We start from the raw sequence: 14,030 nt of genomic DNA, 5'->3' as shown, positions 1-14,030 counted from the left end.
TTTCTACTTTACTAGCTTCTGCTGTGGGGATCTGTTGACTAGTTGAGCTGAGTGAAAAAACAGTGAGGCCGACCATAAGGAGATGCAGTCAGATAAAAAAAAAGACAGCAGATCAATGTATTTTGTTAAATTAGCAATGTCTAATACCAGGGTGTCCCTAGACCCTTTTCCTGATTAATATACCTAATAAATCGTTGTCTGGTGAGGTAGATTAGTGTAGATTCATGTACAGCTTTCCTATCCATTGAATGTTATCTTTAACATCACTGGAATTATTTAAAACATGAGTGCTGTTTGTAAAACCAGCTAATGCAAAAAAACATCCTGTGCATCCTCTTCGATCATCCTCATCACTCACAGGCCCTGTTTCTGTCACTTCCCATTACTTACAGACAGACAATAATTCATAATATGACTCTGTACTGTAGCTGAGGACTGAGGAGCAGTAACTACCAGGCTAATGTTTATTGTGGTGTTAATGAGTAGTATGTGAACGTGTATTTAGTTAAATGAAAGACATCCCAGTGTTCCAGATCTAATTTACTTAGAGATTTGATCGATAATGGTAGCTTGTTAACTGCTAAAAGAGGGCTTGCTTATCGCTTCTAATTTGGCATTCTGCCACAATGATGTGATTTAGTTATCATTGGCGACACTTTTTCAGTGATTTGATCATTAAGGGGGATAGTTAGCTGCTAAAGTGGTTAGTAATTGTTTGAAGATTTCCATGGGTAAAACAGAGTGCCAAGGTATAAACATAGGGAGATGGTCATTGTCATCAACCAAACAGTAACCGGTTTCGATGCCTTAAAAAAAGTTTATGTAGGCAATTTTAGCAAAGCTCTTTACAAAGAATTAAAATATAAAATTAAACTAATGCTGTTGGTTAGATAATTGTAGGGTTAAATAAATAAATAAATAAATAAATAAATAAATGTGCCAGGTTACCAGAATTGAATTCTTATTTATTTATATATTTATTTATGTTATTTATTTTTTATTTTTAGAAAAAAAAAAATCTTACTGGAGGCATATCTCCTAGAAATCTTTAAATACTATGGTAAAATTTATTTATTTATTTTTTTAACCAGCAGTGATCAAACTCTACAAATGCCCTGTGTGGTTTTTTTTTTTTTTTTTTTGCTTTAACAAAACATTAGCAATTTGACGTCATTTAGTATAAAGTGCAGAGAAAAGATCTTCCATCCAAGAGCGGCCACTGACTGAGGTATAAGTAGGGTTTTGTTCATGGATAAGAGCTTCTCCCTCTAACCTCCTGAATCTAATATTATAGCTGAGACTCTACATCACTCACACAGCATCCTGATATAGTGAAACGTGATACCCTGATGTAGTAATTTGCACATTTATTGTGGCTGATATGAGAATGTATTTTATTGCTTGTGTTTGACTGTTAATTAAACCACATTTTCCGCTGAGTCAGTATTTGCTTTGACTACGGGAAACGATTAACTGACTACTCAATTACTTTTCCGATTTACGAGTCTAGTGAAAATGAACATTCATGCAACCCCTTATTTTGCCCTTCGTTTGGATTTAGAGCCCTGCATTGCTCTGTTGGGCTGACTTTCCACCATCACCTCGGGTTTGTCTGCTGAATCGGATTGTTAATAAACACGCTTACACCCATCCACCGCCACTTTTTGACACATACTCTATTTGTTCACAGTGCCATAACGATTGTAAAAACAAATCTTCTCACGGTGTGTTGTGACTCCTCACGATCAAATTGGAGCCCTCAGGGTGGATTCTGATGCTGACAGGCTTTAATCATCGGCCTCACTCTGTGTGACAGCTGGAAGACGAGTTCAAACTGTCAGAGGTCAAGGCATCATCGGACGAACTGGTGTATATTGTTTGGGAAGTGTGTCTGGAATCAGAACAGACCCTCTCTGTAATTAATAGTATAAGGATGACAAATGTGAGGTACAGGAGAGTTAGAGCTACATGTTTGGCCAAACTGATAATGATACGTCAATGCTGGCCGCGACGCAATTACTTTGGAACGATTGTAGGTAATGTTTATTTGCTTATCATCTCAAAACATGTGTCATGAGCAGAAGCACTGACTGATGGAGTGTGTATACAGTGAAATCCCTAGTGTTGAATCGACTTCCAGAGTGTTGAATTAGCCAAAACTCTACAAATAAATACAACACAGGGTTTTTGTTGTAGCATCAGAGAAGAATATGTTCTTTTCTTTTTGAGAAACTGTCCTAAAAAGTTTCTGTGGGACCAGAGAACAGCTGATGCTAGATTTTATATTAACATTTACATTTCCGGCATTTGGCAGACACCCTTATCCAGGGCGACTTACATTTTTATCTAATTTTTTATGCAACTGAGGGTTAAGGGGATTTTCACTCTGTCACAAAGGAAACCACTAAAGCTTTAAATCGTATATAGAATAGTTTAAAGGAAACATCTAATTTGAAATGCATGTATAAATAATAATATGACAAAGCCTTTACTTGTCACGTATACTGTACATTACAGCAGAGGGAAACTCTTTTCTTATGTCTCTCAGCTTGTTAGGAAGTTGAGGTCAGTCGGGATACAGCACCCTGGAGCAGGGAGGGTTAAGGGCTTTGCTCAAGGTCTCTGAACCACTGACTTCCTGATCAATAACACACAGCCTTAAACATTGAGCCACCACTGCCCCAAAACTTGGATTTTGGATTACAGATATTTGTAATGTGTTGTGTTTAGCAATTCCGGTGTTTATTATTTCTCTGAGAAGTTAGTGGTTGTGTGTTGTAGTAAAAACATTTAATACTATATGGAATAACAGTCAGGTATCGCTGTTAGCTCCTGAAAACAAAGCTTGACTTATAAGGGGAAACTGAAGGTAGGGATTGTATATATTTATACATGTTGTACTTTTTTCTGTATTTTGGAGACAAGGAATTCAAAGTCACTGATTACTTCAGTCTTGCTTCAAGATTAATGTCCAGTAGGTGTTTGTGAAGACTTGCATTAAATATACTTTGTGTTGTTGCCATCATCCTTCAGCTTCTCCCTGTTCAGAGTCACCACAGAGGATCATTCAATCTTTTGATTTGGCACAGGTTTTACATCAGATGCCCTTCAGACATAACCCTCCATTTTATCCAGGCTTGGAAACAGCACTGAGGTTTAACCTCTCTGTAGCTGGAATGGTTCCCTGCCCAGGAATCGAACCTGGACCCTGGCAGTGAGTGTGCAGGATCCTGCTGCTGGACAACCAGGGACTACAAAATAATCTTTCTGTACTAAATAAAAAGCATTTTATCTTTTTCAGAGTTGTGGTGGATCTGGAACTTATCCAGCAAAAACAGGGTGTAAGGTGTGAATACGCCTTGGATGAGAGTCCAGTCCATCTCAGGCCACCATTCCCACATATATTCACACGCTCACACATTCACACCTACATGCATCGTTTTGGAAGGTGAGAGGAAACTAGAGATCCTGAAGGAAACCAACCGGGACACAGGAATAAGAGGAAAAGGGGGGGGGGGAGCTCAGGATTGAGCAAGGACCCTTTAAAACAATTTGTTTTTGCTCATTTAAATCCACTGTCACAACAGATTATGTTTTTGCTCGTAACGGCTTATCTGGCTTTCTCTGTAAGGCATGTTATCCAGAAACTGGGTCACTCTAAACTCACGGTCTCATTAAATGTGTGTGTATGTGTGTGTATGAGCGTATATATAGAGAAACAAAGAAGTCGAGGGAAAGAGGACGATAATTCATTGCCTTTCTTATCACGTATGCGGCAAGGCGCAGAGGGTGAAGGAAAGGACAGATAAATGCCCCGTAAGAAGGGTCACCTACTGCCTACAGCTTCCCCAGTAAAGAGCTGTTACTCAACCAAAATAAAGATTATAGAAAGCAATGGATTTAATGAAAGCTCCACAGAAAGACTGAGGGTCCCAGGTTCAGAGGATGAAAGGGGACAGCTGGAGACTACCAATGATGTCATCGTGCATGAGAGGTAAACAAAAGGGAACGTGAAGGACAGGAAGTTTGAAGCCACAGATGCTGTGCCTGTTGCTTTGATGCAATGCCAGGCATGTTCAGCAAGCTGCCTGTCACTTTATCATCCCAACATCACCGCACGCAAGTCAATCCACACCAATTCTGAATATTCAACACAGTCACATCGTCCTAAATATCTTTAATGATGCCATTGACAGGCACCTATCAAAGAGGAACGCGGTCCTGCTGCTACATGGAGCACGGTCAGGATTATCATTTCATGAGCATATGTTTCTCCCAGTGAGGGAGAGAATCAAGCTAGGAATTTTCTGGCATGGACAATGACTGGGGATTTTGAATTGGTGCCAAGTACTAGTATATTTAAATATTGACACCATCAAGGTGTAAGTGCTACACCCAGTGTCATTAAATTCATGTGCTTATGCTGAAAAACTAGAGAGTGGAATGGAAAAGCTATTTTTATGGTTCTGCCTGAAGAGGAAGCGATATGAAGGTGTCTGTGTTGAAATGGATGACTGGCAGGGTGATATAATAATTCAGCTCAAATTATGAGGGAAAATTCAGTGCACGCCTTACGTTTTCAGCTGGAGAAGGGCAAATCTGCTTTAGCTAAATAAGGAAATGACAGCCATTAAGATCTATGTGGACCATTGATTTCGCTCAAAGTACATTTACATTTTGAACGCAACACTCAAGATAAGAGGCTGATAATTAAATTTAAAATGAAGTATGTGGAAAAGGATTATATTAGGGCTCTAAAGCCACAAACAAGGTACTTTAAACCTGACAATTTAATGGTACCTACATCCATAAGCATCACATAGAATTTTATTTATTTATTTTTTTCTATAAAGCCATGAGCGGGGTTTATAACCCTGAAATAACATTAAAGTTTGCATGTAAGTGCATTACATTACATAAAAGAATAAACAGAAGACAAACTCTCTGAACCAGAGGCCAAAAAAATGGATTTTGTGCTTGTTTTGCTGTGTCCATGTTCAACATTGAATGTCTTTGACATGCCACACTCCACAGTAGTGGATAACGGCTCATGTGAAAGTAGACACTCAGGGGTTTACATAAGCATTTCTGTTGTTACCTAGCCTCCTAGAGGCACTACATTTATAGAAAAATTCCACAAATACAAAAATACTTAGTTTGGTTTCACAAAATGTTTCTATCTTCAAATTAAACGGTGATATCAAACCCATTTCAGCTTGCCGAGATCCCCCGAATGCTTGTATATACTGTAAGCTTCTAAACTTTGAAAGTATTATCTTCAACCACTAAAATTCTGTGTAAGAGAATCCTGAGTCCTGACTCATTAAATGTAAATAAGTAAAAATTAATGCCCTGTCAGTAAAAAATAAGGAGGATTCCATATTTACAATAGCAATCTTGATCTTTATGTTAACGCATAAAGTTATTCGCTCTTCTCTGTGAATCCTTTACCAGTCCTTCCTGGATTTTTTGTGATTGTTACGGCCAAAAACTCTTGATTTTGCTGTGGCCTCTTTAAATATTTTTGTGAAATTACAAGCACTTTCTTTTTTTTTAAACCCCTACCAGTGAAGATACATGTGTAATAATGTTCTATGATAGCTGTACTCATGTTTGACCAGTGGCAGGCCATAATATATTTTTCCATGAAAATGATTGGATAAATACTCTTATCATAAATATACACTACTGGAAGCAGCGCAACCAAGAGAAAAGCTATGAAATGTAGAGAATAGACTATTGGGAATAATCTATTCTCTACATTTCATAGCTTTTCTCTTGGTTGCGCTGCTTCCAGTAGTGTATATTTATGATAAGAGTATTTATCCAATCATATTTCAGACAGTGGCTGACATCATGTGTTGCCAGGGTGAAAGAAATCTGCCTACAGAATCAATAGTGCTTAAATAAGTGACAATAAAATTGTTACCTTAACCAATCAGATTTCGAGTTGGCGTCACTGGGGCCATCTAGCAGGCATACGATTACGTCAGCAATTTCCCGTCCTTTTGTTTCTGTTTCTAACATTGTTTCTATATTCGCTGCAAGAATGACAAGAATGTCTTTTTTGAGAAAAGTAACCGTAATAAAATTGACTATTCCTTGTAAGGTGTAAAATTCTGTAGCCTAATTTCTTTTTTACTTTGCTATTTAACGGTTGATTAGTTTCTATTGCCATGCCATCATAATGATGGTATAGAGGTGGATTAATTCAGGAAGGACACCAGTGAAGGCCTAGGTGTGAAATGCACCACCAGCCACTGTGTTTGACACACATGAATTGAGGTGGGCTAAGCTGATCGCATGTTTAATGAAGTCACATGACACAGCCCAAATCTGGGGAAACGAATGATTTTAACGTTTAAAAATCAAGAAATCCTGCAGGAATTGCTTTACTGTCTAAACTCACCTCACAAGCTCATATAAGCTACACTAAATTGTAAGGGTTATGATGGTCCAATGTGGGCAATTTAGATAATATATATAGTGTCCATTTTAAATATCTGCTAAACAGCCGTACAGTATGTAATCAAATATGACACTCCACCCGGAAACTAATGCATTTTTAAATAGAAAAAAGATCAAACTCTGAGTCTTTTAATGGCTGTTAATGTGGACAAACCCAGAAAATAGCCAATTAATTCCTTACGGCAACATTTATTAATCTAGTGTATTATTCTGTAATTATAAATGAACTGCAGCGATACTACTAAGAAACGGTATGTAGAGTTTTACAGAGTTCCCACAGAGCCACAGATACATGAGGCGATGTACATCTCAGACAAGTAGAACAGCTGAACTCTTAATTAAGAGCTTGATTTGAGTTGCTGTGCATAACACATCAGCAAACTTGTAGACCTTTCTCTCACATGTTCTGCTAGTAGTGAATTATCATTTTCGAGTATATACTGATCGCAAACGCTGACAAGTAATACCCTTTTGCACATGCACACGCATACCTACTGCTCATTAGGATAAGTGCAGCTCTCGTCATGTAGAGTTGCCAAATATTGTCACGCTACACCCACACACATGCTCCGGGAGAGCATCTCTCTTTTCTCCTCCCTCGCTTTCAGATTCCTCTGCCTGACACACTTTCATCTACTGCCTTTCTCTCTCTCTCTCATCCTGGCCAATTATACTCACAACCCAAATGCACAACAAGAATGACAAGCGGGGATAAAAATGATCAAACTGAATATTCAAAGTGGCTTTTTTTGTGCCATGTGCCTTACTGCAGCACTATGACATTTATCACAACATAAATAAATATGTGAATTATTGTCAATATACTGTGATGTGCTGCACTTCATATAGCCGAATCGATATGAAAACACAAAGAAGAGCATAAAGTAGACATAAGTCCTGGAGGCATGGCTTGAAGTAATATCAGAGCATCAGCATGAGAGCTGACAGCAATAAGGCAATAAGAACCCATCATATCACTTCATATTTATGTGGTGAAATGTCTGTGGTTGCTAGCATTATCGCTGAATGTGTTTCAGTCCGCTGTATTCAGAATAAAGCTTTTGTGCTATAGTCCACAGCAGTACATAAGATAATCAAATAAAAAACCGGCATGAAGCCTGAGTCGTTGCACGAACAGGGATCAATCCAAACCAAATCTAATCTCCCTCCCTCTCTCTCTCTCTCTTTCTCTCTCTCTCTCTCTCTGTGTCTCCAGGGAAGGTAATAAACCTGTAATCCAGGAGGTCATTCCCACCTCTATCACATCAAGCTTGCAGAAGTAGAGGAGAAAGTGGTTCCGCACCGACAGCGCTGTGATCGACACCGACGTCCTCAATGGCTCCAGACTTTCTCTGAAGGTGTCCTTTCGATTGGCTCATTTCTTCATAAAGAATGACAATCTAGCAAAATCAGATGCAACATCATTTCATATGTGTCAGCTGGCCATCTTAGCTGTCAGCTGGCCATCATAGGATTGCCAATTAGCACTTATACCTATGGCGCAGCTGTGGAGTTTGTTTAACCCTAATGCACTTCAGCTACCTTATATAACACACTATGGTGGGATATTAGATATTAGATGTCTGGAAAATACAGCACTTATCTGTTTACCAGTGCTAAATTGACCATGATCATATGTTCTAAGTATACAGAGACTTTTAGTTAAAATACTGTAAAGATATAACGAGAATATACATCATAATTATACAGAATGTGTTCGATATACAGCTCTAATTTATGGTATAAACTATTATCCATCATAATCAAATGAATGAACAAACAAACATGTTAATGGATTACATTTTTTAGGTGACTGTTTAGTAGTAGTTATTACCATTGAAGCAGGCAACATCAATAATCAAAAATAACATGAGAACAATAAATAAAACCCCATAAGCTGTTAATATGGCCAAGGAAATGATTCACTGCTACACTCACTTAGATATAAATGTCCAAAATGTGACCCACTGTACTAGTGTTACATTATTTTTATCTACATCTACAGCAACAGAATATATGACTCTACATATGTTTAAAAAGGCCATTTATTACCCCTAACATGAACATGTTAAAGTGACATTTCATTCTCCCACTAGCGGTTTTAATTTAGTCCCTAGAGCTGACTCCTTCAAGTTCATTAAAATGTTAAAAGTCTACATGATATAACCATTTCCCATCATGCTACAGTTATTCCCATCTTCACCATTAATGCAATACATTTCCCCCCCATTTACCCATCCACCGTGCATTTCTCTCTGCCTGCCTGTCAGCATTCACCCCAGAGACCTTCTACCCTTCTATTGGAGCTTTTCTGAACCTTCAGTCATGGTGTGAAGGCCAAAGAGGGCAGATGGAGAAGGCGCCCACCACCTCTCAGCAGAGAGAGCAACTCAATCTCCTCTGCCTTCAGAGCTTCCGCTAATGAGCAGCAATGTCACACGCTGTGCCCATATCCCAATTAGCCTTGTCTCTGCTTCAAATTAAGAGCAATCTCTATTTAGTGGAAACTATGAAGAGGATCATGAAAGGTCTCAAGACGGTCACAGAGCACTAAAGATCTCAGTAGATGTAGAGTCTCATTATGAAAACACTAATGACCCGTCACGACCAGAGAAGACGATTTATTTTGGATTTTATTTCTTTTTCAGGTCCAGTCTGCAGTGTCAACGGCACAAAGAATCAATAAGGTCACTAGGAACCTTCTGGAAACTGTCAGATGAGGGAAAATGCCATATGGGGCTTGCGCTGCCTGTATTTCTTCTGTCATTCTTTCCTTCTCAGATGTGCAGGAAGCATTCACTTTCTTTGACTCCTTAACTCTCACCCCATCGACACACACTTTTTTTATTTCTTCCTCTATCTGCACATTATATAAAACACATATTAAAAAATATTTAATGTTTTCCCCATGCTGTTGGCTCAAATTTCACAGGAGACACGTCTGCGCCAGAAGCACGAATGAAACCACAGCTGTGCATCGATGTTTGCACCGATGCAATTAATCCTCATTTATCACCTGATTTGCTTAAAGAACTATAATGAACATGTACCAAAATAATAAATTACCTTGTCTCCTTACGCCTTTTTATTTAATAAATTACTTTATTACCTTTGTGTTTAGAGGTGAGCTCTGGATATTGACAAAATGGTTTTTCTCTATTATATAGGAGCAGATGTCAGGATGCAGAACTGATCAGAAAATCATGAACAGTAATTGGGAAAAGATAAACATCAGTGCGCCGCAGCACACGGTGCAAATGGACTTGATTTTCAGCTCTCTGGAGCTTTTTATTTATTTATTTTTTTTGATGTAATGCCCTGCCACTGCTCAGTGTTTCGTTGCGACTTCGCAGTCGCTGAACAGAAAGAGTAATCTTTAGTGATAAGGTAGAACGTATGAATTTCCACCCCATGTTTCACTGCCGTTATTATTTCAGAAGCGATTTCCAACTAGACATCATCATCATCTCTCACAACACAAAAGATCACTGCAACAGATTAGGCTTTTTGGTATGTGATGATAGATGATTTGGTATGTGAGATATAGCTGAGCAAGTGAGAAAGAGAGAGAGAGAAAGCAGATACTGTCACCAGAGAATTTCACACATGTGGCGTTTTATGACCTCGGTATTATTAAATTTCCTTCCACATCACTGTTGACTTCTTCAATCTGATTGGTCAGAAGGTGTTGATTTTTTTTTTTTATAACAGCTGTTTTGACTGTAATTCCTTATGATTTAGGTTTATAGTAAAGTGCTTCTTTTAATATGTTTCAATAGTAACAACTCAGAGGGATTTGTATAGCGGAAAAAGTACATAAACTGTTTGGATACTGTATTATTTAACATTTTAGCTGATATGATAAAGATATTTGTAAGTCGATGTTTATTTAACATTATGGAAGGAGTCTCCAGTGTCAGCGTCTTGTATCTGACAGTAAATTTTCCACCAAGAAAGAGTCTTCAGAACACTTTGTGCTTTCTGGTTTCTTGGTAACGAATGAAAGATTCATTTTATTTTATTTTTAATTCAGAGAAAGAATAAATGGAGAGTTTTTATTAATTAATTAATTAATTATTATTATTAAGAATTAATTGCAGATGTTTTTTTTAAATTATTGATATGTTTAATAACTAATATTAATTAATCAGCATATTAGTTTTTTGTTAAATGTATTAAATAAATAATAATAATAATAATAATAATAAAAACATTTACTGAAGTAACATTCAATATTTAAAAGCTACATTTGGCCATAATTACTTATTATGGGAACCCATCCTCATCTGGGTAACACCAGATAGTGTGATTATAAATAATTCTCTTTGTTAACTGTGTTATATAGAGAAAATGTGCAATTCTGTAACCAGGAAATGTCTTCTAGTTTTAACATAAAGAATATTTTGTTGAAGTTATAAACTGTTCACTGATGGAGACTTGAGTGTAAAACTGTTCATGACCATTGAAGTCCAAAATCATCTTCATGGCTTTTAAGTGGTACCATCCTCAGCATCTCATGTATCTCCACGCTGTCCATGAGGAGGCCATCTTCAGCAGTGGCTTCCAAGTGATCAGTACTCCAACCAGAAGTAAGGAATCTGGATGACCAGGCAGAAGATCAGAAGAGCAGAAGAGGTCAAGATCACTGGTATCTTAGAAGTAGCATGTCTAGTTCAACAGAGAGAGAGAGAGAGAGAGAGAGAGAGAGAGAGAGAATATTCTGTATGCTTAGGGTAACAGATTCGAAGGCATCTGGGACAAAACCTGGCCACCCCTCTGTCCACAATCCTGAGTGCTGACAGCATCTAAACAACTCAGTTCATCACAACAATCTATGCTTTTAAACCATCGTGATCATATGTTTAGGCTATGCACAAAAGGCTTGACTAAACAAACATGTATTCACTGTTACATAACAGAAGTGCTTAGTAAGCGAAAGCTCTGATCCCTGATTTAGCCTTCAGTATTCAACGTACCAACAAATAACCTGCACTTCTAGATAATAGTAGGCATGGTGGATGACAAAAGACCAGACATTCATCAGGTAGGGCAGCATCAGAAAATCATTCAGTGCTTTAAAGGTTAATGGCAGTATTTTATAATCAATGCAAAATTTGATTGGGAGTCAATGTAGTGTAGATAAGACTACTTCAGAGTTGGATTCTGGACTAACTGGAGCTTATGCACTTAAGCACCACTTAGAGCTAACAAAAGCGTGAACTATTTTTTTCTGTATAGTGTAGTGACATTATATTTTTTATGTTATCAATATATCTAAGATGAAAGAAGGCTATGCTAGTAATATTATCTACATGAGCTTCAAATGAAAGACTAGAGTCAATAATTACACCGAGGTCTTTTCATGGTCTTATTTCTAGCTGCATGTGGTCCTAGTACAAGTACATTTGTGTTGTCAGAAGGTGTATCAGGAGTGTTGATTGGTCTTATAATGTTCAAAAGATATTAAATGAAAAGATATTAAATGAAAGGACTACACAAATTCTACCACCTATCATTAACTTGCATTGACTATTAGCATTGGATGTCGTTATATGGATAAAAGTACACTCATGTGCCCAGCAATGTTCACGCAATGTCATGCAATTATCAAAATTGAAAATTTGCACTTGTATTTGCAACCATCTGCACTTTGCCTTTAGCTACTTGCTTTGGCTGTCAACTTCGAAGCTCTCTTTCAAACACATTCTGTAAAATGAATCATTGAGAAAGAAATCCACCTTGTTCATGTTTATTACACTCACTTGTACTTTTTTGTGCACCTTCTAAATCACTGCTGCTGATGAGTTACAGATGTTTCAGTGAAAAGGCCTTAAATCAATGAGGCCTGATGCACACCAGGTCTAGGAGTCATCGTTATCAAATGCAATTACTTAACACAGCTGTCACTGATGTGAAGCTGTATGTATCTACACTCTTGGCTAGAAAGAAATCATCCCCAGCCTCTAAAACAACATTGGGGTGTTCAATCTTATCTGGAAAAGGCGAGTGTGGGTGCAGATTTTCATTCCAACCAAGCAGAAGCCACATCAACTGATTACTGCTTGATGGGAATGAAAATCCCTTATCCCTTGCGGATAAGGCAGGACATCCCTGATCTAGAGGCTGAGGATGATTTCTTTCTAGCCAAGAGTGTAGATACACACATCCTCACATCAGTGACAGTTAGGTTCATTGTTTACACTTACTGTATACACGATAAAGCGACTCCTAGATCTGGTGTGCATTAGGGCTCATTTATTTAAAGGCTTTTCTAGGTCGTTTTATTTTTTTTGTCATAAGACCATTGGTGGTACTGTTGTTCCTGTTGAGGCCAAAAATAAATAAATAAATAAATAAATAAATAAATAAATAATTAGTAATTGTTAATTAATTAAAGTAATTATTATTATTATTATTATTATTATTATTATTATTATTATTATTATTATTATTAATAATAATAATAATAATAATAATAATAATAACAATAATAATCCATGCTTTAAAAAGCTGATGTGAATGGCAGAAATTGAGCATAGACCTTGACTCTAGCTAACATTAGTATTAAATATTACTGATATTAGGTAGCTACATACAGTAGACCTACTGAACCAATCCTGGACTGAAGGTCAGTTAAGGGATGGAGAGTAAAATGTGTGTGTGTGTGTGTTCCATGTACAGTATGTTTTAAAGTGCTTTAATATACTGTGAATTCTTAATGTTTTTTAATGAATTTTTAATGTAATAAATTGTAATTAAAGAGCCCTGTGTGTGATTTTAGAGAATACATTAAGAAAAACAATATGTGTTGAAAAGCATATTTGATTATAATAATAAATCTTGGAAATAAAAATGTCTGTCTTTAGTGTGCTTCAACATAAACTATATTATAATTCATTTATTGAGACTGAGGGAGGACTTAATGAGAATTCGCCAACGATAGCCTTATAAACCAAACAGTATTTGATTCATTCATTAATTTGCATTAACTGTTTTATCCTGGGAACCCTTTGACATTTTAAAATGGATTTTCACCCAGATAAAAACCAAAGAATATTAAGGTCACTGTCTGCTTTTAGCATGTACATTTAATTTTATGTATGCTGTAAAGGCAAAGATGTAAATATTGACATGTCTGCTGATGTAGTGTTAATTTAATATAAAATCTAGGAAGGGGAAAATTTGTGAAAACCACAGGCTGTGTAATGTTAAATGCTTAATGTGCTTGCAGGACCCAGACTAGATCATTACACTTACACAGATCTCACAAAGTTAAAGCCATTATTTAAATGCAGGATTCAAAACATATCCACTTACTATCCAGTTTATTAGGAACGGCTGTATACCTGCACATTCATGATATTATCTAATCAGCCAAATCATATGGCAGTTGAATCATGCAGAAAGAAATTATGCAAATTCAGGTCAAGAGCTTCAGTTAAGTTCACATCAGAATGAAGAAAAAGGATGATTGATCTCAGTTGATTGTGATTGTGGCATGGCTGTTGGTGTCAGATGGGCTGGATTGAGTGTTTCATAAACACTCAGGTCTCTAGGGGTTA

This window comes from Hemibagrus wyckioides, linkage group LG11 (assembly GCF_019097595.1).
Source record: "Hemibagrus wyckioides isolate EC202008001 linkage group LG11, SWU_Hwy_1.0, whole genome shotgun sequence".
Classification (NCBI taxonomy): domain Eukaryota; kingdom Metazoa; phylum Chordata; class Actinopteri; order Siluriformes; family Bagridae; genus Hemibagrus; species Hemibagrus wyckioides.
The sequence above is the reverse complement of the archived record's forward strand: the minus strand, read 5'-3'. Positions refer to the sequence as shown.